The sequence below is a fragment of the Euprymna scolopes genome, chromosome 43 (assembly GCF_053919585.1).
Source record: "Euprymna scolopes isolate OS-2025 chromosome 43, ASM5391958v1, whole genome shotgun sequence".
Lineage (NCBI taxonomy): Eukaryota > Metazoa > Mollusca > Cephalopoda > Sepiida > Sepiolidae > Euprymna > Euprymna scolopes.
The window spans coordinates 10422123-10446728 of record NC_136524.1 but is presented as its reverse complement, the minus strand read 5'-3'; the positions used below and the strand labels follow the sequence as shown (position 1 = coordinate 10446728).

Here is a 24606-nt window from a genome sequence, read left to right as displayed (position 1 = left end):
TCTGGGCAAGAGCTGCTAAAAACAGACTATCCTGCCTTGACAGAGTACAAAATAGACTTCGTGGTTTAGTGGGGGATGCTCTTTTCTCTTCCCTGCAAACTCTCTCCCACAGAAGAGACGTTGCGAGCCTGTCTTTGTTTTATCGTTATTTCCATGGCAGGTGCTCGTCTGAGCTCCAATCCCTCACCAATCTTTCACGAGAAACACCCGTCTGGCTGAAACTACTGTCAATAATTTTCCCCACTCTTTATCTGTGCCTAAATCCAAACGTAAATTCCATGAGAACAGCTTCTTTCTTAGAACTGCACGCCAGTGGAACTCTCTACCGCTTGCCTGTTTCCCACCTGACTACAACTTGGACATCTTCAAGTCCAACATAAACAAACTCCTGACAAACCGCCCCCTTAATTAAGACACTATCAAAACCCCTAATACTAATGATTACTACAATAGTATCTCATTGATTACTGTACACGCAATAACCCTTATCCCTGAGTGGCCTTCGGGCCTTGATAATTGGTGATCCCCCATGTAAAAAAAAAAAAAAAAAAAAAAAAGATATGCCAAATCAAACCAATTTTAATCTATTGATCATGCGAAAGGCACAATTGATTCTAGACAAAATCTGAAAACCTGCTATCAATTGATATACCCTTGGCCAACTCCTAAAGAAATATTTGAGAAAGGCAGACAATCTGCTGCTTGTTCAGAATTACCCCTATTTTTAAAAACAAAGAAAAATTTGTATGTTGTATGCACACATGACAGAAAGAAAATCTCATATTCCAAAAATCATATAATTTGATCAAGTAGTTGTTTAATTTAATTTTATTTTTTTTGCAAAGGAGTCACCACTTATCAAGGCACAGATACCACACGAGGATAAGGGTTAATGAGTGTACAGTAGTCAATGGGAAATATAGTAATCGTCAGTAGTGAGAAATGAGTAAATTGAATTACTTAAGGGGACGGCTCATTAAGGACTTGTTCATGTTGGACTTGAAGACAACCATATTGCAGTCAGTTGGAAAGCAAGAAAACGGAACAGAGTTCCGCAGGCATGCAGTTCTAAGAAAGAAGCTTTGTTTATGGAATCTACATTTAGGTTTAGACACAGACAAAGAGTGGGGGAAATTATTGATAGTGGTTTCAGCTAGACTAGTGTTTTTTGTGAAAGTCAGGCCAGGAAGGGGGATCATAGATTGGAGCTCAAATGAGCACTTGCCATGAAAATAATGATAAAGCAGAGACAGACTCGCAATGTCTCTTTCATAGGAAAGAGGTTGTAGGAAAGAGAAAAGGGGCATCCTCCACTAGGCTACGAAGTCTATTTTGTTTAAGAAGTCTATTAGACAGGATAAGCTATTTCTAGCAGCTTATCCTGCATAATAGATGTGGCAACAGTAATCCTAATAGATGTGGAAACAGTACTCCTATTAGATGTGGCAACAGTACTCCTAATAGATGTGGCAACAGTACTCCTAATAGATGTGGCAACAGTACTCCTAATAGATGTGGCAACAGTACTCCTAATAGATGTGGCAACAGTACTCCTAATAGATGTGGCAACAGTACTCCTAATAGATGTGGCAACAGTACTCCTAATAGATGTGGCAACAATAATCCTAATAGATGTGGCAACAATAATCCTAATAGATGTGGCAACAGTACACCTAATAGATGTGGCAACAGTAATCCTAATAGATGTGGCAACAGTAATCCTAATAGATGTGGCAACAGTAATCCTAATAGATGTGGCAACAGTACTCCTAATAGATGTGGCAACAATAATCCTAATAGATGTGGCAACAGTACTCCTAATAGATGTGGCAACAGTACTCCTAATAGATGTGGCAACAGTACTCCTAATAGATGTGGCAACAGTACTCCTAATAGATGTGGCAACAGTACTCCTAATAGATGTGGCAACAGTACTCCTAATAGATGTGGCAACAGTACTCCTAATAGATGTGGCAACAGTACTCCTAATAGATGTGGCAACAGTAATCCTAATAGATGTGGCAACAGTAATCCTAATAGATGTGGCAACAGTAATGCTAATATATGTGGCAACAGTACTCCTAGATGTGGCAACAGTAATCCTAATAGATGTGGCAACAGTAATCCTAATAGATGTGGCAACAGTAATCCTAATAGATGTGGCAACAGTAATCCTAATAGATGTGGCAACAGTACTCCTAATAGATGTGGCAACAATAATCCTAATAGATGTGGCAACAGTACTCCTAATAGATGTGGCAACAGTACTCCTAATAGATGTGGCAACAGTACTCCTAATAGATGTGGCAACAGTACTCCTAATAGATGTGGCAACAGTACTCCTAATAGATGTGGCAACAGTACTCCTAATAGATGTGGCAACAGTACTCCTAATAGATGTGGCAACAGTACTCCTAATAGATGTGGCAACAGTACTCCTAATAGATGTGGCAACAGTACTCCTAATAGATGTGGCAACAGTACTCCTAATAGATGTGGCAACAGTACTCCTAATAGATGTGGCAACAGTACTCCTAATAGATGTGGCAACAGTACTCCTAATAGATGTGGCAACAATAATCCTAATAGATGTGGCAACAGTACTCCTAATAGATGTGGCAACAGTACTCCTAATAGATGTGGCAACAGTACTCCTAAAAGATGTGGCAACAGTACTCCTAATAGATGTGCCAACAATAATCCTAATAGATGTGGCAACAGTAATCCTAATAGATGTGGCAACAGTAATCCTAATAGATGTGGCAACAGTACTCCTAATAGATGTGGCAATAGTACTCCTAATAGATGTGGCAACAGTACTCCTAATAGATGTGGCAACAGTACTCCTAATAGATGTTGCAACAGTAATCCTAATAGATGTGGCAACAGTACTCCTAATAGATGTGGCAACAGTACTCCTAATAGATGTGGCAACAGTACTCCTAATAGATGTGGCAACAATAATCCTAATAGATGTGGCAACAATACTCCTAATAGATGTGGCAACAATAATCCTAATAGATGTGGCAACAATAATCCTAATAGATGTGGCAACAGTACTCCTAATAGATGTGGCAACAATAATCCTAATAGATGTGGCAACAGTACTCCTAATAGATGTGGCAACAATAATCCTAATAGATGTGGCAACAGTACTCCTAATAGATGTGGCAACAGTACTCCTAATAGATGTGGCAACAGTACTCCTAATAGATCTGGCAACAGTACTCCTAATAGATCTGGCAACAGTACTCCTAATAGATCTGGCAACAGTACTCCTAATAGATCTGGCAACAGTACTCCTAATAGATGTGGCAACAGTACTCCTAATAGATGTGGCAATAGTACTCCTAATAGATGTGGCAACAGTACTCCTAATAGATGTGGCAACAGTACTCCTAATAGATGTGGCAACAGTACTCCTAATAGATGTGGCAACAATAATCCTAATAGATGTGGCAACAATAATCCTAATAGATGTGGCAACAGTAATCCTAATAGATGTGGCGACAGTACTCCTAATAGATGTGGCAACAGTACTCCTAATAGATGTGGCAACAGTACTCCTAATAGATGTGGCAACAGTACTCCTAATAGATGTGGCAACAGTACTCCTAATAGATGTGGCAACAGTACTCCTAATAGATGTGGCAACAGTACTCCTAATAGATGTGGCAACAATAATCCTAATAGATGTGGCAACAGTAATCCTAATAGATGTGGCAACAGTAATCCTAATAGATGTGGCAACAGTAATCCTAATAGATGTGGCAACAGTACTCCTAATAGATGTGGCAACAATAATCCTAATAGATGTGGCAACAGTACTCCTAATAGATGTAGCAACAGTACTCCTAATAGATGTGGCAACAGTACTCCTAATAGATGTGGCAACAGTAATCCTAATAGATGTGGCAACAGTAATCCTAATAGATGTGGCAACAGTAATCCTAATAGATGTGGCAACAGTAATCCTAATAGATGTGGCAACAGTAATGCTAATATATGTGGCAACAGTACTCCTAATAGATGTGGCAACAGTAATCCTAATAGATGTGGCAACAGTAATCCTAATAGATGTGGCAACAGTAATCCTAATAGATGTGGCAACAGTACTCCTAATACATGTGGCAACAATAATCCTAATAGATGTGGCAACAGTACTCCTAATAGATGTGGCAACAGTACTCCTAATAGATGTGGCAACAGTACTCCTAATAGATGTGGCAACAGTACTCCTAATAGATGTGGCAACAGTACTCCTAATAGATGTGGCAACAGTACTCCTAATAGATGTGGCAACAGTACTCCTAATAGATGTGGCAACAGTACTCCTAATAGATGTGGCAACAGTACTCCTAATAGATGTGGCAACAGTACTCCTAATAGATGTGGCAACAATACTCCTAATAGATATGGCAACAATACTCCTAATAGATGTGGCAACAGTACTCCTAATAGATGTGGCAACAGTACTCCTAATAGATGTGGCAACAATAATCCTAATAGATGTGGCAACAATAATCCTAATAGATGTGGCAACAGTACTCCTAATAGATGTGGCGATAGTTCTTCTAATAGATGTGGCAACAGTACTCCTAATAGATGTGGCAACAGTACTCCTAATAGATGTGGCAACAGTACTCCTAATAGATGTGGCAACAGTACTCCTAATAGATGTGGCAACAGTACTCCTAATAGATGTGGCAACAGTACTCCTAATAGATGTGGCAACAGTACTCCTAATAGATGTGGCAACAGTACTCCTAATAGATGTGGCAACAATAATCCTAATAGATGTGGCAACAATACTCCTAATAGATGTGGCAACAATAATCCTAATAGATGTGGCAACAATAATCCTAATAGATGTGGCAACAGTACTCCTAATAGATGTGGCAACAGTACTCCTAATAGATGTGGCAACAGTACTCCTAAAAGATGTGGCAACAGTACTCCTAAAAGATGTGGCAACAGTACTCCTAAAAGATGTGCCAACAATAATCCTAATAGATGTGGCAACAGTAATCCTAATAGATGTGGCAACAGTACTCCTAATAGATCTGGCAACAGTACTCCTAATAGATCTGGCAACAGTACTCCTAATAGATCTGGCAACAGTACTCCTAATAGATCTGGCAACAGTACTCCTAATAGATCTGGCAACAGTACTCCTAATAGATCTGGCAACAGTACTCCTAATAGATCTGGCAACAGTACTCCTAATAGATCTGGCAACAGTACTCCTAACAGATCTGGCAACAGTACTCCTAATAGATCTGGCAACAATACTCCTAATAGATCTTGCAACAGTACTCCTACTAGATGTGGCAACAGTACTCCTAATAGATGTGGCAACAGTACTCCTAATAGATGTGGCAACAGTACTCCTAATAGATGTGGCAACAGTACTCCTAATAGATGTGGCAACAGTAATCCTAATAGATGTGGCAACAGTAATCCTAATAGATGTGGCAACAGTACTCCTAATAGATGTGGCAACAGTACTCCTAATAGATGTGGCAACAATAATCCTAATAGATGTGGCAACAGTACTCCTAATAGATGTGGCAACAGTACTTCTAATAGATGTGGCAACAGTAATCCTAATAGATGTGGCAACAGTAATCCTAATAGATGTGGCAACAGTAATCCTAATAGATGTGGCAACAGTAATCCTAATAGATGTGGCAACAGTAATCCTAATAGATGTGGCAACAGTAATCCTAATAGATGTGGCAACAGTAATCCTAATAGATGTGGCAACAGTACTCCTAATAGATGTGGCAACAGTACTCCTAATAGATGTGGCAACAGTACTCCTAATAGATGTGGCAACAGTACTCCTAATAGATGTGGCAACAATAATCCTAATAGATGTGGCAACAGTACTCTAAATAGATGTGGCAACAGTACTCCTAATAGATGTGGCAACAGTACTCCTAATAGATGTGGCAACAGTACTCCTAATAGATGTGGCAACAGTACTCCTAATAGATGTGGCAACAGTGCTCCTAATAGATGTGGCAACAATAATCCTAATAGATGTGGCAACAGTAATCCTAATAGATGTGGCGACAGTACTCCTAATAGATGTGGCAACAGTACTCCTAATAGATGTGGCAACAGTACTCCTAATAGATGTGGCAACAGTACTCCTAATAGATGTGGCAACAGTACTCCTAATAGATGTGGCAACAGTACTCCTAATAGATGTGGCAACAGTACTCCTAATAGATGTGGCAACAGTACTCCTAATAGATGTGGCAACAGTACTCCTAATAGATGTGGCAACAATAATCCTAATAGATGTGGCAACAATAATCCTAATAGATGTGGCAACAGTAATCCTAATAGATGTGGCAACAGTAATCCTAATAGATGTGGCAACAGTACTCCTAATAGATGTGGCAACAATAATCCTAATAGATGTGGCAACAATAATCCTAATAGATGTGGCAACAGTACTCCTAATAGATGTGGCAACAGTACTCCTAATAGATGTGGCAACAGTACTCCTAATAGATGTGGCAACAGTACTCCTAATAGATGTGGCAACAGTGCTCCTAATAGATGTGGCAACAATAATCCTAATAGATGTGGCAACAGTAATCCTAATAGATGTGGCAATAGTACTTCTAATAGATGTGGCAACAGTACTCCTAATAGATGTGGCAACAGTACTCCTAATAGATGTGGCAACAGTACTCCTAATAGATGTGGCAACAGTACTCCTAATAGATGTGGCAACAGTACTCCTAATAGATGTGGCAACAGTACTCCTAATAGATGTGGCAACAGTACTCCTAATAGATGTGGCAACAGTACTCCTAATAGATGTGGCAACAGTACTCCTAATAGATGTGGCAACAGTACTCCTAATAGATGTGGCAACAGTACTTCTAATAGATGTGGCAACAGTACTCCTAATAGATGTGGCAACAGTGCTCCTAATAGATGTGGCAACAATAATCCTAATAGATGTGGCAACAGTACTCCTAATAGATGTGGCAATAGTACTCCTAATAGATGTGGCAACAGTACTCCTAATAGATGTGGCAACAGTACTCCTAATAGATGTGGCAACAGTACTCCTAATAGATGTGGCAACAGTAATCCTAATAGATGTGGCAACAGTAATCCTAATAGATGTGGCAACAGTAATCCTAATAGATGTGGCAACAGTAATCCTAATAGATGTGGCAACAGTAATCCTAATAGATGTGGCAACAGTACTCCTAATAGATGTGGCAACAGTACTCCTAATAGATGTGGCAACAGTACTCCTAATAGATGTGGCAACAGTACTCCTAATAGATGTGGCAACAGTACTCCTAATAGATGTGGCAACAGTACTCCTAATAGATGTGGCAACAGTACTCCTAATAGATGTGGCAACAGTACTCCTAAAAGATGTGGCAACAGTACTCCTAATAGATGTGGCAACAGTACTCCTAATAGATGTGGCAACAGTACTCCTAATAGATGTGGCAACAGTAATCCTAATAAATGTGGCAACAATAATCCTAATAGATGTGGCAACAGTACTCCTAATAGATGTGGCAACAGTACTCCTAATAGATGTGGCAACAGTACTCCTAATAGATGTGGCAACAGTACTTCTAATAGATGTGGCAACAATAATCCTAATAGATGTGGCAACAGTACTCCTAATAGATGTGGCAACAGTAATCCTAATAGATGTGGCAACAGTAATCCTAATAGATGTGGCAACAGTAATCCTAATAGATGTGGCAACAGTACTCCTAATAGATGTGGCAACAATAATCCTAATAGATGTGGCAACAATAATCCTAATAGATGTGGCAACAGTACTCCTAATAGATGTGGCAACAATAATCCTAATAGATGTGGCAACAGTACTCCTAATAGATGTGGCAACAGTACTCCTAATAGATGTGGCAACAGTACTCCTAATAGATGTGGCAACAGTACTCCTAATAGATGTGGCAACAGTACTCCTAATAGATGTGGCAACAGTACTCCTAATAGATGTGGCAACAGTACTCCTAATAGATGTGGCAACAGTACTCCTAATAGATGTGGCAACAGTACTCCTAATAGATGTGGCAACAGTACTCCTAATAGATGTGGCAACAATAATCCTAATAGATGTGGCAACAGTACTCCTAATAGATGTGGCAACAGTACTCCTAATAGATGTGGCAACAGTACTCCTAATAGATGTGGCAACAGTACTCCTAATAGATGTGGCAACAGTACTCCTAATAGATGTGGCAACAGTACTCCTAATAGATGTGGCAACAGTACTCCTAATAGATGTGGCAACAGTACTCCTAATAGATGTGGCAACAGTACTCCTAATAGATGTGGCAACAGTACTCCTAATAGATGTGGCAACAGTACTCCTAATAGATGTGGCAACAGTACTCCTAATAGATGTGGCAACAGTACTCCTAATAGATGTGGCAACAGTACTCCTAATAGATGTGGCAACAGTACTCCTAATAGATGTGGCAACAGTACTCCTAATAGATGTGGCAACAGTACTCCTAATAGATGTGGCAACAGTACTCCTAATAGATGTGGCAACAGTACTCCTAATAGATGTGGCAACAGTACTCCTAATAGATGTGGCAACAGTACTCCTAATAGATGTGGCAACAGTACTCCTAATAGATGTGGCAACAGTACTCCTAATAGATGTGGCAACAGTACTCCTAATAGATGTGGCAACAGTACTCCTAATAGATGTGGCAACAGTACTCCTAATAGATGTGGCAACAGTACTCCTAATAGATGTGGCAACAGTACTCCTAATAGATGTGGCAACAGTGCTCCTAATAGATGTGGCAACAGTGCTCCTAATAGATGTGGCAACAGTGCTCCTAATAGATGTGGCAACAGTACTCCTAATAGATGTGGCAACAGTACTCCTAATAGATGTGGCAACAGTACTCCTAATAGATGTGGCAACAGTACTCCTAATAGATGTGGCAACAGTACTCCTAATAGATGTGGCAACAGTACTCCTAATAGATGTGGCAACAGTACTCCTAATAGATGTGGCAACAGTACTCCTAATAGATGTGGCAACAGTACTCCTAATAGATGTGGCAACAGTACTCCTAATAGATGTGGCAACAGTACTCCTAATAGATGTGGCAACAGTACTCCTAATAGATGTGGCAACAGTACTCCTAATAGATGTGGCAACAGTACTCCTAATAGATGTGGCAACAGTACTCCTAATAGATGTGGCAACAGTACTCCTAATAGATGTGGCAACAGTACTCCTAATAGATGTGGCAACAGTACTCCTAATAGATGTGGCAACAGTACTCCTAATAGATGTGGCAACAGTACTCCTAATAGATGTGGCAACAGTACTCCTAATAGATGTGGCAACAATAATCCTAATAGATGTGGCAACAATAATCCTAATAGATGTGGCAACAGTACTCCTAATAGATGTGGCAACAGTACTCCTAATAGATGTGGCAACAGTACTCCTAATAGATGTGGCAACAGTACTCCTAATAGATGTGGCAACAGTACTCCTAATAGATGTGGCAACAGTACTCCTAATAGATGTGGCAACAGTACTCCTAATAGATGTGGCAACAGTACTCCTAATAGATGTGGCAACAGTACTCCTAATAGATGTGGCAACAGTACTCCTAATAGATGTGGCAACAGTACTCCTAATAGATGTGGCAACAGTACTCCTAATAGATGTGGCAACAGTACTCCTAATAGATGTGGCAACAGTACTCCTAATAGATGTGGCAACAATAATCCTAATAGATGTGGCAACAATAATCCTAATAGATGTGGCAACAGTACTCCTAATAGATGTGGCAACAGTACTCCTAATAGATGTGGCAACAGTACTCCTAATAGATGTGGCAACAGTACTCCTAATAGATGTGGCAACAGTACTCCTAATAGATGTGGCAACAGTAATCCTAATAGATGTGGCAACAGTACTCCTAATAGATGTGGCAACAGTAATCCTAATAGATGTGGCAACAGTAATCCTAATAGATGTGGCAACAGTAATCCTAATAGATGTGGCAACAGTACTCCTAATAGATGTGGCAACAGTAATCCTAATAGATGTGGCAACAGTAATCCTAATAGATGTGGCAACAGTACTCCTAATAGATGTGGCAACAGTACTCCTAATAGATGTGGCAACAGTACTCCTAATAGATATGGCAACAGTACTCCTAATAGATGTGGCAACAGTACTCCACGGTTTGATGTCTTGACTCTTATACACGTATCAGCAGTGATATATCCACTGGAGCGGTAGAACGATCCCAACTTGGCAATGGATTTGATGTACATATTCCATTTCAGATCAGGAGTAAAGGTCAGACTTAGAAGTATGTCAAAATATGGAGCCTCCCCAAGATCAGAGTCTTTCATTTCAATCAGCTCAACATCCAGTGATCATATATCTAATCCTCATTTAATTCCTTATATCACTTTGAATTTTACCTTAAATTTTCATTCTATCCCTCAGCTAAGATGAACACCTTATAATACACTATTCAACTACTTTTAAAAAATTAGAGAGACGCAGTTACAATATCAGAGACTCTCTTGAAGTGCTCTGTGCCTGATCTAGTCTACAGACTAGAACAATAAACCACAACACTATGTACCTATAATTTCTCTCAAAACCGTAAAAATATTGCTGCTAGTATGCAACGTATATCCCATAGATACTTTAGCTCCAAGATGACTGCCTCTGTCTGTTTTGCATGACAAACTTTCTTTTTTAACTCTACCCCAAACTCTATACCCTAACGTGTAATTATACTGCACTATTATTTAAATCCTCTCTCCTGATCACTAACGAACTGCTCTATTTCCCAAATTGCCATTAAATCTAATCCATTGCATGTAATTCAGAGAGGTTTTTAGCTCTCAGCCCTTAACCTTAGTACACCGACTGTTCGTAATTGATACACATTGTCACCTAAAGATTTCTACTAAGGCAAGCTTTAGATTATACTCTTCTCCCATAGCTAAGCTTTAAAGTAAATACTTACTAGCCATAGTCTTATACATAGATTTAAAGTGATCTATAATGAACAGCAACCCTTAATATCTTTTGATAGGAGATAGTATTGCAATAATTAATGCACAAACTGAACCGATACACATTGTTATACAAACTTCCGGATTTTAAAAGAAAGGCGAAGCCATCTTCCTTCGTTAGAAGTTTGAACATACTCAATGTCTAAAATTCCATACATTCGTATATACTGAAAACATGCCATTTATCCTTCCATCTATATTTAATTATACTTACAGAATATGCCATAACTTACATCTTTCAGGTATACCTGTACTGAACTGTACTCCAAATCAAATGTTTCTTGTATCTATATTGAGTATATATCTTATCTTTCAGTTTGGGCACCAAATTTTAATTCCTAATATTAAGTAAATCATACTTTAGCATGTTATCCTATTCCTAAACTAACAAAACTATACATAACCATACATTAACTCGTCTCTATCAAAGCAATCCTGTTGCAAATTTAGTTGCTTCCACTGCATGAATTTTTACTTATCCCCTCTCCCATTAATGAAAATGAAAAGCATAATAATGTCCTTTTTAATCATTTCGAGGAGTGTAACTTTTCAGTAGATATTAACCTAAATAACCGATTAATATTAACTACCCATCCGGGGTCGCAGAAATACCTGGATTAGGACCCAGGTACGGAGCAAACCCTCTCAGTGCTGATGGCCGTAGATCTTCCCAGGTCATCCATCTTGAAGGAAAACTCTGAAGCTAAACCTAGGGGTGGAAGGCCTCTTCAATCCCGGAAGACAACCTTCCTAGAGCTGGGGACTCAAACAAATTACAGATTGGCAAACCTAAACTGCTTAAGGAGATAGGCTCTGTCTATTGGCCAGCTTTCATACTCCTTGGACTGGGCTGACTGTCTAATAGGTTGAGGGTACCGGATTGACAGTTTCTGGCTGCTGCTCCTGACTGATAATACAAGAGCCCTAACTCTTTGGTAGGGCGTAGAGTGACTGCTTCATCAACAGTTGTATAATATCGGGATGATTGCAGTGCCATGTCGCACATGGAAAGGAACCCTGCACTCATCCCCTATGGGCTTTCCTGAGGGCACAATCTAGCTGATGGTCTACTTGTATTGCATGTCTGATATTCTGCACAACTACTTGTCCAGCACCCCTCACTTATCCTAACTAAACTTTTAAATTAAATAAAATGAAATGACAGCTCCAGCAAAAGTTACGTTTAAATCAGGACCAAACTCAAATAAAACCAACCTGCCTCCTCCCTTGAGGCTTGCATTTACAAATATCCACGGGTTTAGAATTAACTTAAATGATGTTGAATCATTTCTCCTTGTAAACACCCCGGAATTCTTAGCATTAAGTGAAACTAACCTACACTCCTCCATTCCCTCTAACCACTTTAACATGCCTGGTTTATCTCCCACTCTGCCGTAAGGACTCGGACAGACATATGCATGGGCTTGGAGTTTATATTCGTAACACCCTTCCCTTGACTTGAGAAACAACTAGAATTAGACGACCAGGCTTAACATGCAACATAATATTAGCTACTTGTATTTTCTCTACTGCTCTCATAGCATAGATATAGCACTCTTCCTCGATACTAGCACACAAGCACATGTATTTGGTGACTTCAATGTCCACCACAGTAACTGGCTTGGAGTCTCTAATTACACAGACATAGCTGGTAGCACAACGCATAGCTTCTCAATATCTTATTCCCTATCTCAGGCGGTTACATTTCCAACACGTTTCTCAGACCAGCAAGATCAACATGCTTTACTTCTAAATCTATTTCTGACAACAGTTCCTGATGATTGTACAACAAATGCCCACAGCCCACTTGGAAATGCTGATCACACTGTGATAATGGTAGAAATCACCCTAAATTCTCCCCCTAAAACTGAAGACCCACTGCTCAAAAAAACAACGAGGTATTACAAAAAGGCTGACTGGGAAGCCATCTGGGAACTCAGAGTTGCCCCATGGTGAAATATATTTTCTTCCAGCAGAACAGTGTGCAAATGAGACCATTGAATGGTTCAAAACTGCAATTGAAGCACATGTTCCCACACGGAAATTCTATAGCAAGCCCCACTCTCCCCAATGGTTTACTTCTGCTTTTGCAGCTGCTATTACTCCAAGGCAGCATGCGTTCCACAGATTTAACCAGCAAAAGTCCAGTTCCAACAGACAGAAGTATATACAAGCTAGAAGTAATTGTAAGAGAGTAATAGCAACAGCTAAGACAGTTTACACTGAAACTATCAGAAAACATATCGAAGCACAGAAATTAGGAACTCGTGATTTTTGGAAAATCTACAGCAGTGTAGTAAATAATGGGCAGTCAAGGATTCCCCCACTATCAAACAATCATGAGGCTAATCTGCTTGTCAGTTGGTTTGCATCAAACTCCACACTAGACCCAGCACACCACTCCCTCCCCAACTTTCCTTTGCGGACAGACGCCACACTAGATGATTTGAAAATCACCTCTTCTCAGGTACATGGTACCATAAAAAACCTAGACACCTCAAAAGCATGTGGACCCGATCTCATCCTGGCTGTGGTTCCTCCAGTTCTCTCCAAACTTTACAATAAATGCCTTAATGAATCTTGCTTTCCCAACTGCTGGAAAACCGCTTCTAATTCTGGTGAAAGAACTGACCCATTAAATTATCACCCCATTAACCTCCTGCTTTTCACCAAAATATTTGAATCCTTAGTTAATCAAGCCCTAGTCCAACGCCTAACAGCTGCTAAACTCCTGACTGACAAACAATATGGATTTAGACAAGCCCGTTCCACAGCAGATATCTTAACTGTAATCTCTGAATGTATATACTGTTCACTGGACAAAACAGGGGAGGGTAAAGTGGTAACTCTAGATATATCTAAAGCTTTTGGCAGGGTATGGCATGAAGGTCTTCTCAGGAAAATCAGATCATATGGCATCACTGGATGAATACTTAACAATTAAATCCTTCTTAAGTAACAGAAAAATCCAGGTTGTCTTCGATGGTCGTACATCTAAACAATATGATGTAAATGCAGGAGTACCTCAGGGGTCTATCTTTGGACCTTTATTATTCCTGATATTCATAAATGACCTCACTGATAAAATTGTTTCGGAGATGGGTATATTTGCTCATGACACCACACTCTATAACAGACACGAGGGGAAAACAAATGAACACATATCTAAGGAAATGGCAGAAACACTAGAGGATGACCTCCAATCTGTAGTGGAATGGGGACAAAGATGGATGGTCACATTCAATGCTGCCAAGACTAAGCTTGTTTCCTTCAAGAATTACAAGAAACCTTCTCTACCACCAATAGCAATGGCCAAGAACACATTACCTGAAAGTACTTCCTTTAAACTCCTTGGACTAACGTTTACAGGGAACACGAACTGGAATAGATACATTGAGAGCATTGCCAAGGCTGCTGCAAAGAAGGTAAGCTCTCTCTACCGTGCTAGAAAACTACTTATGCCTCAAAGTATCTATAAGGCTACCATTCGCCCATGTATGGAGTACTGCTGTCACATTTGGGCTGGTGCATCTGCTGCTTGTCTCTCACTCCTGGACAGGGTTCAAAAGAGTTGCCAACCTGATAGGTCCTGAACTGTCATCTAGGCTTCAGCCTCTGTCCCATCGACGAAATGTTGCATCCCTCTGCCTGTTCTATAAGTACTTTAATGGTGAATGCTCTGTACCTCCTCCACATGACTACTCCTGAGAAACCCAACATGTATCTAAGTCCCACCCCTTTACAGTAGAGATCCCTAGGTGTAAGAAAGCCTTTAATAGTTTAATCCCCAGAACTACAAGACTTTGGAACTCCCTTCTTTTTTTTTTTTTTTTACAAAGGCATCACCACATTATCAAGGCCCAGAGGCCACTCAAGGATAAGGGTTAAAGAGTGTACAGTAGAAATTGGTCAATATAGTAATCATTAGTAATGAAAATTTGGTAAATTTAATAACTTATATGGAACGGCTCATCAAGAACTTATTTACTTTAGACTTGAACGCAACCATATTGTAGTCAGCCGGAAAGCAGGAAAACGGAAGACAATTCTACAGGCGTGCAGTTCTAAGAAAGAAGCTTTGTTCATGGAATCTACGTTTAGGTTTAGGCACAGATAAAGAGTGGGGGAAATTATTGATAGTGTTTACAACTAGACGAGTGTTTCTTGTGAAAGTTTGGCGAGGGGGGACCATAGATTGAAGCTCAGTTGAACACTTTCCATGAAAATAACGATACATCAGAGACAAACTCGCAACATCTCTTCTGTGAGATAGAGGTTGTAAGGAGGAGAAAAGGACATCTCCTACGAGGCTACGAAGTCTATTTTGAACTCTATCAAGGCAGGACAAGTCCTTTCTAGCAGCTCCTGCCCAGATGTGGCAACAGTATTCCATCCTTGGACGTACCTGGCTCTTATATAGATAGAGAATAGCATCAGCAGTGAGATATCTACTGGATCGATAGAAAGATCCCACCATTTTTCCAGCGGCCTTGGCAACAGATTTGATATACGTGTTCCATTTAAGATCAGGAGTAATGGTCAAGCCCAGAAGCTTGTCAAAACTTGAGGCCTCCTGAAGACGAGAGCCATTCATTTCAATTGATGACAAATGTGGATTAGAATGTTGATGATGTAAAGAGAGAAGCTTGGTTTTAGATGCATTAAAAGTAACCAGCCACTCCTTTCCCCATTGTACTACGTGCTCAAGATCAGAGGAGAGAGAATCGGAGAGAACTTGGTTGTTTACTGTCTTAGATGTGCTACCATAAATGGTAGTGTCGTCAGCATAAATGTCGACAAATGATGTAAGGATATGATTTGGAAGATCATTAATGTAGATCAGGAAAAGAGTTGGGCCCAGGTTGGATCCCTGAGGGACACCGGCATTAATACTGTGAGCTTCTGATTTTTGCCCCTCAACTACTACTCTTATGAACCTATCAGAAAGAAATGATTTAATAATTGAGAAGACTTTTCCAGCTATACCATAGCTAGCGATCTTATGAAGTAAACCTTTATGCCATACCCTATCAAAGGCTTTAGATATGTCAAGAGCAATTGCCCTAGAAAGATTGCCACCGTCGAGAGATTTGCTAATCCTATGCGATATAACTGCAAGGACATCTGCTGTAGATCTAGCAGAACGGAAACCATATTGAGTGTCACTAAGAAGGTTATTTTTGTTGAGATGTTTGATTACTTCTGTATTTAACACAGATTCTAGCAACTTACTCATGACGCACAGGAGACTTATTGGCCTGTACTGAGAGGGGAATGAGCGATCACCTGAATTCTTAAATACAGGGCATACTGATGAGATTTTCCAGGGAGATGGGAAACTATTCTCCTTAAGACAACGTTTAAACAGTTTTGTAAGTATGGGCGCTAGTTCAGGTTGAAGTTTTTTGAGTACTATAATTGGAATACCATCAGGGCCAGTTGCTTTACTCGAATCAAGGTTTTTGATTAGCTTCGCAACATCATGTACAGATATACGTATATCACATAGCGTGTTTTCTGATACAGGAGGAAATATTGGGGGTTGGCGGTCTTGGTCGCAAAGGGTAGAATTAGCTGCAAAGTTCTTGACAAAGAGTTTGGCTTTGTCTGATGCTGACGAGATTACCTCAGGTCCATTGATAATAGTTGGGATGGAGCACACGCTTCTGTTCAGGATTCTGTTTGCTATTTGCCAAAACTGGTGGGAACCAAGCCGCTGCTCAGCTACTTTGGACTTAACAGATTGAGCATACAACTCTCTTGCGTTCTTTATTACTTTCTTACAATGATTGCTGGCAGTCCTGAAAACGGCTTTAGTTTCCATACATCTATTACGTTTGAAGCAGTGGAAAAAGTGATTTCTGTGCGCAATGGCAGCAGCACATTCTGGAGAGAACCATGGCTGGCTGTTAGGTTTTTGCTGAAACTTTTTAGAGGGTATGAAATGGTCAATACCTACAATTAACCATTCAGTTAGGTCTAATACTATAGAGGACACATCCTTTTTAAACATGGAATGCAGAGGTAGATCAGATATAAATGTACGGAAGCTATCCCAGTCAGCCTTAGTGTATCGATATACTGTACGATGAAGAGGTACATCTGGGGACTTATTACATTTCATTTTTATCTTAATTGATACAACAGAGTGGTCGGAAGATCCAAGAGGCGACAGAACAGAAACTGAACATAGTTCAGGGCAAGTTGTGAGAAAAAGGTCTAGTAGGCTCGCATACTGACCGTCATTATCGGGCACACGGGTAGGTTCCTGAACAATCTGAGTGAGGTCATAGGCAATGGAGAAATCATGACAGAACCTCCCCTCATCATCGGTCTTGTTTGAGTGGGTCAACCATTCGACGTTGTGAACATTGAAGTCTCCACATACGTGAATGTTAGCTGAAGGATAAGTAGAAAGGACTTGGTCAATTTTCTCAGATATGCTTTGAAAGATAGTAACTCCGCTGTTGTGGGGGCGATAGAGAGTAAATTAAAATGCAGTAGTGTGAGCTAAAGCAACCCGGAAGCACATATAGGGTAAGTTAGGATCTTCCCTGGAGATGTCCCTCCCACATGGAAAGCTATCTTTAATATAGGCACATATTCCATGCCCATGGCGATCTTGGGGGTCAGATTTAGAAGTTAAGTTAGAGTATCCTGTAATTGCAAACTCATCTAGGGAAATAGCCTGTCCAATGCCAGTTTCACTTAAAAATAAAAGGTCTGGTTTAGTCTCCTGTAATTGGGTTTCAACCTCTGGAAGGTTAGAACGAAGACCCCTGATGTTGGAGAAGGAGACATGGTAGTAGGGGTCTACGTTGGAAGTTGGAGAACCGGGTTTAATCGTGTATTTTTTCTTGAAACTTGTCATGATGAAATTTTGGAATTTCTGGACTAGGTCGACAGATTTACTTAGAGCAGGACAGAGAGGGGAAACTAAGAGAGAAAAAGAAACGAATAATTTTCTTTTTTTTTTTTTTGTAGCACATGATAAGGTAAAGCCGTAACAATTACCCACTAGTATGGCATCGAGAGGCCCCACCAGAAGCTACTGCATGGTCCAGATTCCATTCACCAAATGGCAATACAGCAGCCCCAGTACTTTGCACCTGCTGATAGGACAGCCTCCTTAGTGGTTAATCCAAGGTTCGGGTCCCTGACTATCAGGCGGATAACGTCAGCCCAGACAAAACGTTTACCTCCAGCACCCTTACTAGTGACATGGCTACAAGGATAGACATAGAAACAGAAAATTTCCACCAACTCTGCCAACTGTTCGCGCAAAAATACTGCCAACCTAGAAAACAGCTTTTTCTTCTCCCTTTGTCAGAAAAATCACTCATTTAAAAAATGAGGACTGAGGGACAAATAAGAAGAAGCGAGAGTAACAGGAGCTGCCGATAATGCATCCACAATGCGTTTTCTACTCTCCATTAAAAAAAAAACTATTAAGTATTATATTTAAAAGTCCAACGGACGTGTTTAAGGGAAAGTATGGTGATAGATTCCCCTCTCACGAACTAAAAATGAGTACAATTAGGTAATCTATTTTTGCAATCAACTCGGTAGATAAATAAATATTTATGGACGAGAAAGAAAAAAAAAAAAAAAGCTAGCATTTAATACAACAGAAATACATAAATTAAATACTGAAATAAAATGTAGTTATTAATATTTGAATCTAAAAATAAAAAGTGCGAATTAGTAGAGAAAATCACTTATCACAACAACGCTTCCGTCTCCAAACTGCAAACTAGTGAAGAATTTAACTTTTAATAGCGTTCAGAAGATTTTTTTTCTTTTTAAATTAACCGTTAAGAGAAAGCGTGATTTTATTCTGAACTTTAACTAATCACGTTTTAAGCAACTTATGATATAAAAGAAAATCAGATGGGGGGGGGGTTCTTCCGAAGTTAGTTGGTGACGTTATAAGTAATTGCGAGATAAGATGGGAGCAAGAAATTAGGGGTGGGGGACTGAAAATGATAATATAATGGATTGATTATACAATATTTAAGATCAACTTGGTAGATAAACATTTATGGACGAGAAAAAAAAAAAAAAAAAAGCTAGCATTTAATACAACAGAAATACATAAATTAAATACTGAAATAAAATGTAGTTATTAATATTTGAATCTAAAAATAAAAAGTGCGAATTAGTAGAGAAAATCACTTATCACAACAACGCTTCCGTCTCCAAACTTCCGGAATTCTGCTTTCCCAACTGTACTGATATGCAGAAGTTCAAGTGTAATGTGAACAAACATCTTGCTACTCATCTCCCTTCATAATGCCCCTGTAACTTATGTCCCCGATAGTAGCCCCTTACTTCAAAGTGGCACTGTGCCTTGTTTGGGGTGAAAATTAATTTAAAAAAAAAAAAAGAAATAAAAAAAAATTGATGCCAAACGGGAACCAGAGCGTTGATAATGGAAAGATAAAAGCTTGGTTTTAGATACATTAAAATTAACCAGCTACCTCTTTCCCTATAGTACCAAAATCAGGAGTGAGAATCAGAGAGAACTTGGTCGTTTTAGAAGTGTTCCATAGATGCTAGTGTCATCAGCATAAATGTCTACAAATGATGTAAGGATGTAATTTGGAAGATCATTAACGTAAATCAGGAAGAGAGCTGAGGCCAGGATGAACCCGAGGGACTCCAGCATTAATACTGCGAGCTTGGTCGATGGACAAAAATCAGAGGCCTGCAATAATAATGCTGGAGTCCCTTAGGGGTCAATCCTGGGCCCAACTCTCTTCCTGATCTACATCAATGACCTCCCTAAATACATACTTAAATCATTCGTTGACATCTATGCTGATGACACGACCATCTACGGCAACACATCAAAGGCTGTAAATGACAGTTCTCTCTGATTCTCTCTCCTCTGATCTCGAGCGCATGGTTCAGTGGGGGAAGACGTGGCTGGTTACCTTTAATGCATCTAAAACCAAACTCCTATCTTTACATCATCAACGCTCTGATTCCCATCTGGCATCAATTGGGATGGATGGCTCTCATCTGGGAGAGGCCCCGTGTTTTGACAAGCTTCTGGGTTTGACCTTTACTCCTGATCTGAAGTGGAACACGTACATCAAGTCTGTTGCCAAGGTCACTGGAAAGATGGTGGGATCCTTTACTGCTCCAGAAGATATCTCACTACGGATGCAATTCTCTATCTATATAAAAGCCAAGTACATCCAGGGATGGAATTCTGCTGCCACATCTGGGCAGGAGCTGCTAAAAACAGCCTATCCTGCCTTGACAGAGTACAAAATAGACTTTGTGGCTTAGTGGGGGATGCCCTTTTCTCTACCCTGCAACCTCTCTCCCACAGAAGAGACGTTGCGATCCTATCCTTGTTTTATCGCTATTTCCATGGCAGGTGCTCGTCTGGACTCCAATCTCTGGCCCCCCCTCGCCAATCTTTCATGAAAAACACCCGTCTAGCTGAATCCACTGTGAAAAATTTCCCCCACTCTTTATCTGTGCCTAAATCAAAACGTGGATTCCATGAACAAAGCTTCTTTCTTAGAACTGTACACCTGTGGAACTCTGTTCTGTCTGCCTGCTTCCCACCTGACTACAACTTGGATGTGTTCAAGTCCAATGTTAACAAATTCCTAATGAACCACCCCCTTAAGTAAACACTTCATCAAATCTCCACACTAACATAATGTACTTGCAATAACCCTTATCCCTGAGTGGCTCCCAGGCCTTGATAAGTGGTGACCACTGTGTAAAAAAAAAAAAAAAAAAACTTCTGACTTCTGCCCATCAACCACTATTCTTATGAACCTATCAGAGAGAAATGATTTGATAATCGAGAAGAAAATTCCAGCTATACTATAGTTGGAGATTTTGTGGAGTAGACCTTTATGCTATACCCTATCAAAGGCCTTTGGTATGTCAAGAGCAATTGCCCTAGAAAGGAAGCCTACATCAAAAGTTTCGCTAATCTTCTGAGATATAACTGTTAGCACATCTGCTGTAACTCTAGCAAAACAGAAACCGTATTGCACTGAGGAGGTTATTTTTGCTGAGATGGTTGACTACTTCTCTATTTAATACAGATTCCAGCAACTTACTCATGACACACAGGAGATTGATTGGTCTATACTGAGAGGAGATGACCAATCACCTGAATTTTTAAATGGTACATACTGATGAGATTTTCCAGGGTGTTGGGAAGCAATTCTCCTTAAGACAACACTTAAACAGCTTTGTAAGTACGGGAGTTAGTTCTGGTTGAAACTTTTTGAATACTATAATTGGAATGCCATCAGGGCCAGTTGCTTTACTGGAATGAAGATTTTTGATTAACGTGGCAACATCATGCACAGATATTTGTAGTCTGTTTTCAGGCACAGAGAAAATACAGGGCGTTGGCAGTCCTGCTGCAAAGATTTTGGCAAAGAGTTTGGCTTTGTCTGATGCTGACAAAATTACCTCAGGTCCATTGATGATAGTTGGGATAGAGTACACACTTCTAATCAGGACCCTGTTTGTTATTTGTACAAACTGGTGGGAACCAAACCACTGCTCAGCTACTTTGCACTTGACAGACTGAGCATACAACTCTTTCATGTTCTTTATTACTCTTTTACAGTGGTTACTGGCAGTCCTGAAGGGGGCTTTAGTCTCAGTACATCTATTATATTGGAAGCAATGGAAATAGTGATTTCTGTGTGCAATGGCAGCAGCACATTCTGGAGAGAATCATAGCTTGCTGTTACATTTTTGCTGGAATTTTTGGAGGGTATGAAGCGATCTATACTTACAATTAACCATTCTGTCACATCTGATACAAGAGTGTTAATTATTTTTAAATATAACATCAAATTTTAAGGCTAATCAACTTAAAAATGATTTTCTTTATAACAATAAAAACTAGTTGATCAATTTATGTGATTTTTGGAATACAATATTTTCTTTCCATCACAGGTACATATATCTTACAGATTTTTCTTTATTTTTGTTTTTGATATAAGGAAAAGTCTGGACACGCACTGATAATTAAAATATTATCTGATGCTGTATGGTTATTTTTGGATATGGTTCAATACTGGCTGGACATCTTGACATTTGAATCTGCTAGAAGTGCTTATATGATCCCCAGTGTTCAAGTAAGGGGTGGGAAGGCTTAATATTACAATGAAAACACTTCTGGAGAAGGATATGAGTCTCTAAAAATTGGAGCGTCTGACCATAAAAAGTGAATAAGTATCATAACATGTGAACATTATGACTGTTGCACCATCAAAATTGATTGATGACTCAAAACATAGGAAATTATCCTGTGCACGATCAGAGTGATCTTGTAAATAATTTTTTTTTTCTATCATTTTTTTAATTCAAACACAAATTTACAATCTTGGAGAAAAAAATTATACTTCATTACTGTTTGCACTTATATTCATAATAAATAAAGTTCCAGTTGATGAAATAAGAGAAATAAGACAAAAAAAAAAAAAAAAAGAAAAAGAAAAAAAGATCTCAAACTGGTAAAGAAAAAGCATATCTACTATTATGTAAAAGTCACTTTGTGTGTGTTCCTTTTTCATAGGTTCCGAAATGACTGAGCTTATCTTTTTTGCAAATTTTACACAAAAGTAATTTATATGTCTGGCAGTGTTCTTAGGTATGTTTTGTATATTTCTATAGAAATTTATCTGATAAGTATCAAAAATTTAAAAAAATCCAACCTTAAAAATAGCTTTTCTCTCTTATAGATAAAAAAAAATTTACAGGGGAATATTTAATGTTACACTGGCAAGGGAGAAAATCATTTCTTCTTAAAAAACAGATTTATTATAATCTAGGGATATAGCTTTGTGGTAAAGCATTTGACTACAGATCGAATGATCCCCTGTTCAAGCCCTGGTGTAGCTCACCATTTTAATTTAATTTTTTATTATTAATGAGTTCAATTTATGATAAAAGAAGCGGTACCATTTAAAATCGCTGCAAATCATTTCTTTGCTTGCATATTTTAAAACTAAACATTAATCAGAAATGATTTTTCCATGGTATTCATTGTCAAGCCCAAATATCAGCTGATGTGATATTGTAAACAAACAAAGATGGAATTTGATGAACGACATTATCATTATTATTTTTTTTTTTCATTTATTTTGCAAATTAGTCCACTGGGCAAAGTGTTCTTCATAATATAAAATAATCAAAAGGATTGATTCTATGATACGTATACAATCTGCATAAATTAAAATATCATGTTTAAGCATACTGTACAATCGGGCAATGTTGGGTTGCTAGCTAGTATATATATATATACATACACACACACTAACAGGACTCATTAACTGACGTTGCCCGGTGCCCCCCCTCCCTTGCTAAAAGTAAACTACATTTGTTGATAAACTACAGGTAGTGTTTTAATTTGAAAAAAGCAAATAAGGGAATGCGTAAATCCATATGCAATCATAAAATTAGGAAAAATGGTCCATTAGAATAAGAATAGAAAGTATAAACAGATTTAGGGATTCTCACTGTATATGAACTGTTTAGATTGATGGAAACTCCCCATGTTAAGAACAGCTTTTGGAATAGACACCACCAACCTCCCCTTGGAATAGACAGCCCCAACATTCTCATGTAAAAAACGTACATCAGAGCAGAGCACCCGCTTTTTACTTGGGGTTGGTAGATAAATAAATCCCCCAAATTTAACCGTGAAAATCGTAGGTAGCATACACACCCACAATTTGATATGGTTGGTGACAGTGTTGATAAGAGAGAAGTGAATTTTAGTACTGTGCATGCGAGTACAAATCTGACAGGCATTGAATTACAGTGCAGAATGCATGTGTTTATATCTCTAGAAGCATTTGTCTGCACAAAATTTGAATGAGATTTTCATAATCAGTATAGACAAAAACCTTTACAAGAGGTCATTATAATGAAAAATGTGGAGGTGGAAGTAATGTAAAAATTTAACCCCCCCCCCCGCCGCCCACCTAAAAAAAACAAAAACAATGTTGAATGCGTGTGTAAAAAAAAAAATGACTAGTAAATGGCAAAAATTGTAATTGTAACGAAAAATTAATTACCCTACCCCCCCAAAAAAAATGTTAACGTGTGTGCATGCAAAGAAATGCAACCGTCAAACTTAGTCGTAAATGGCAAAAGCAAAAAACGAGAATAAGCTAAGGCGAACACGGTTTTGTTATTCAGGTTAAATTCAAGCTTCACAATATCTTTTTATTATCAAATTGTTAGGTGGAAGCACAGAATAGTTACCAAACACCATGCCCTCCATGTTAAGAATGGCTTTCATGTTATGAATAATGTTATTTCAGCATGGGAGCAGAAGAGCACAAGTACCCATGTATTTGTTTCATGGAAACTATTTTCCATGAGACAAAAAAAATTCATATTATAGCTTCTGAAATATATTTTTCTGTAAAGATATCTTATCTGAAGAAAGTAAAAACAGCAGTCAATAAATGAACACATGAACGATTAGAATGTATTTTATGTCACCTGACA

The 24606-nt window shown here is 39.0% G+C and overlaps 1 protein-coding gene across 4 annotated transcripts in view; it reads right to left on the bottom strand.

Moving 5' to 3' along the window:
- Nucleotides 1-24606, bottom strand: part of LOC145268179 (polypeptide N-acetylgalactosaminyltransferase 10-like) — a gene marked incomplete at its 3' end in the record, with an annotated part of 187057 nt that overhangs the window by 124609 nt on the left and 37842 nt on the right. For 2 of the 4 annotated variants that reach the window (XM_080123398.1, XM_080123397.1), the window contains 1 exon segment: nucleotides 17335-17493. 4 annotated transcript variants of the gene reach the window in all.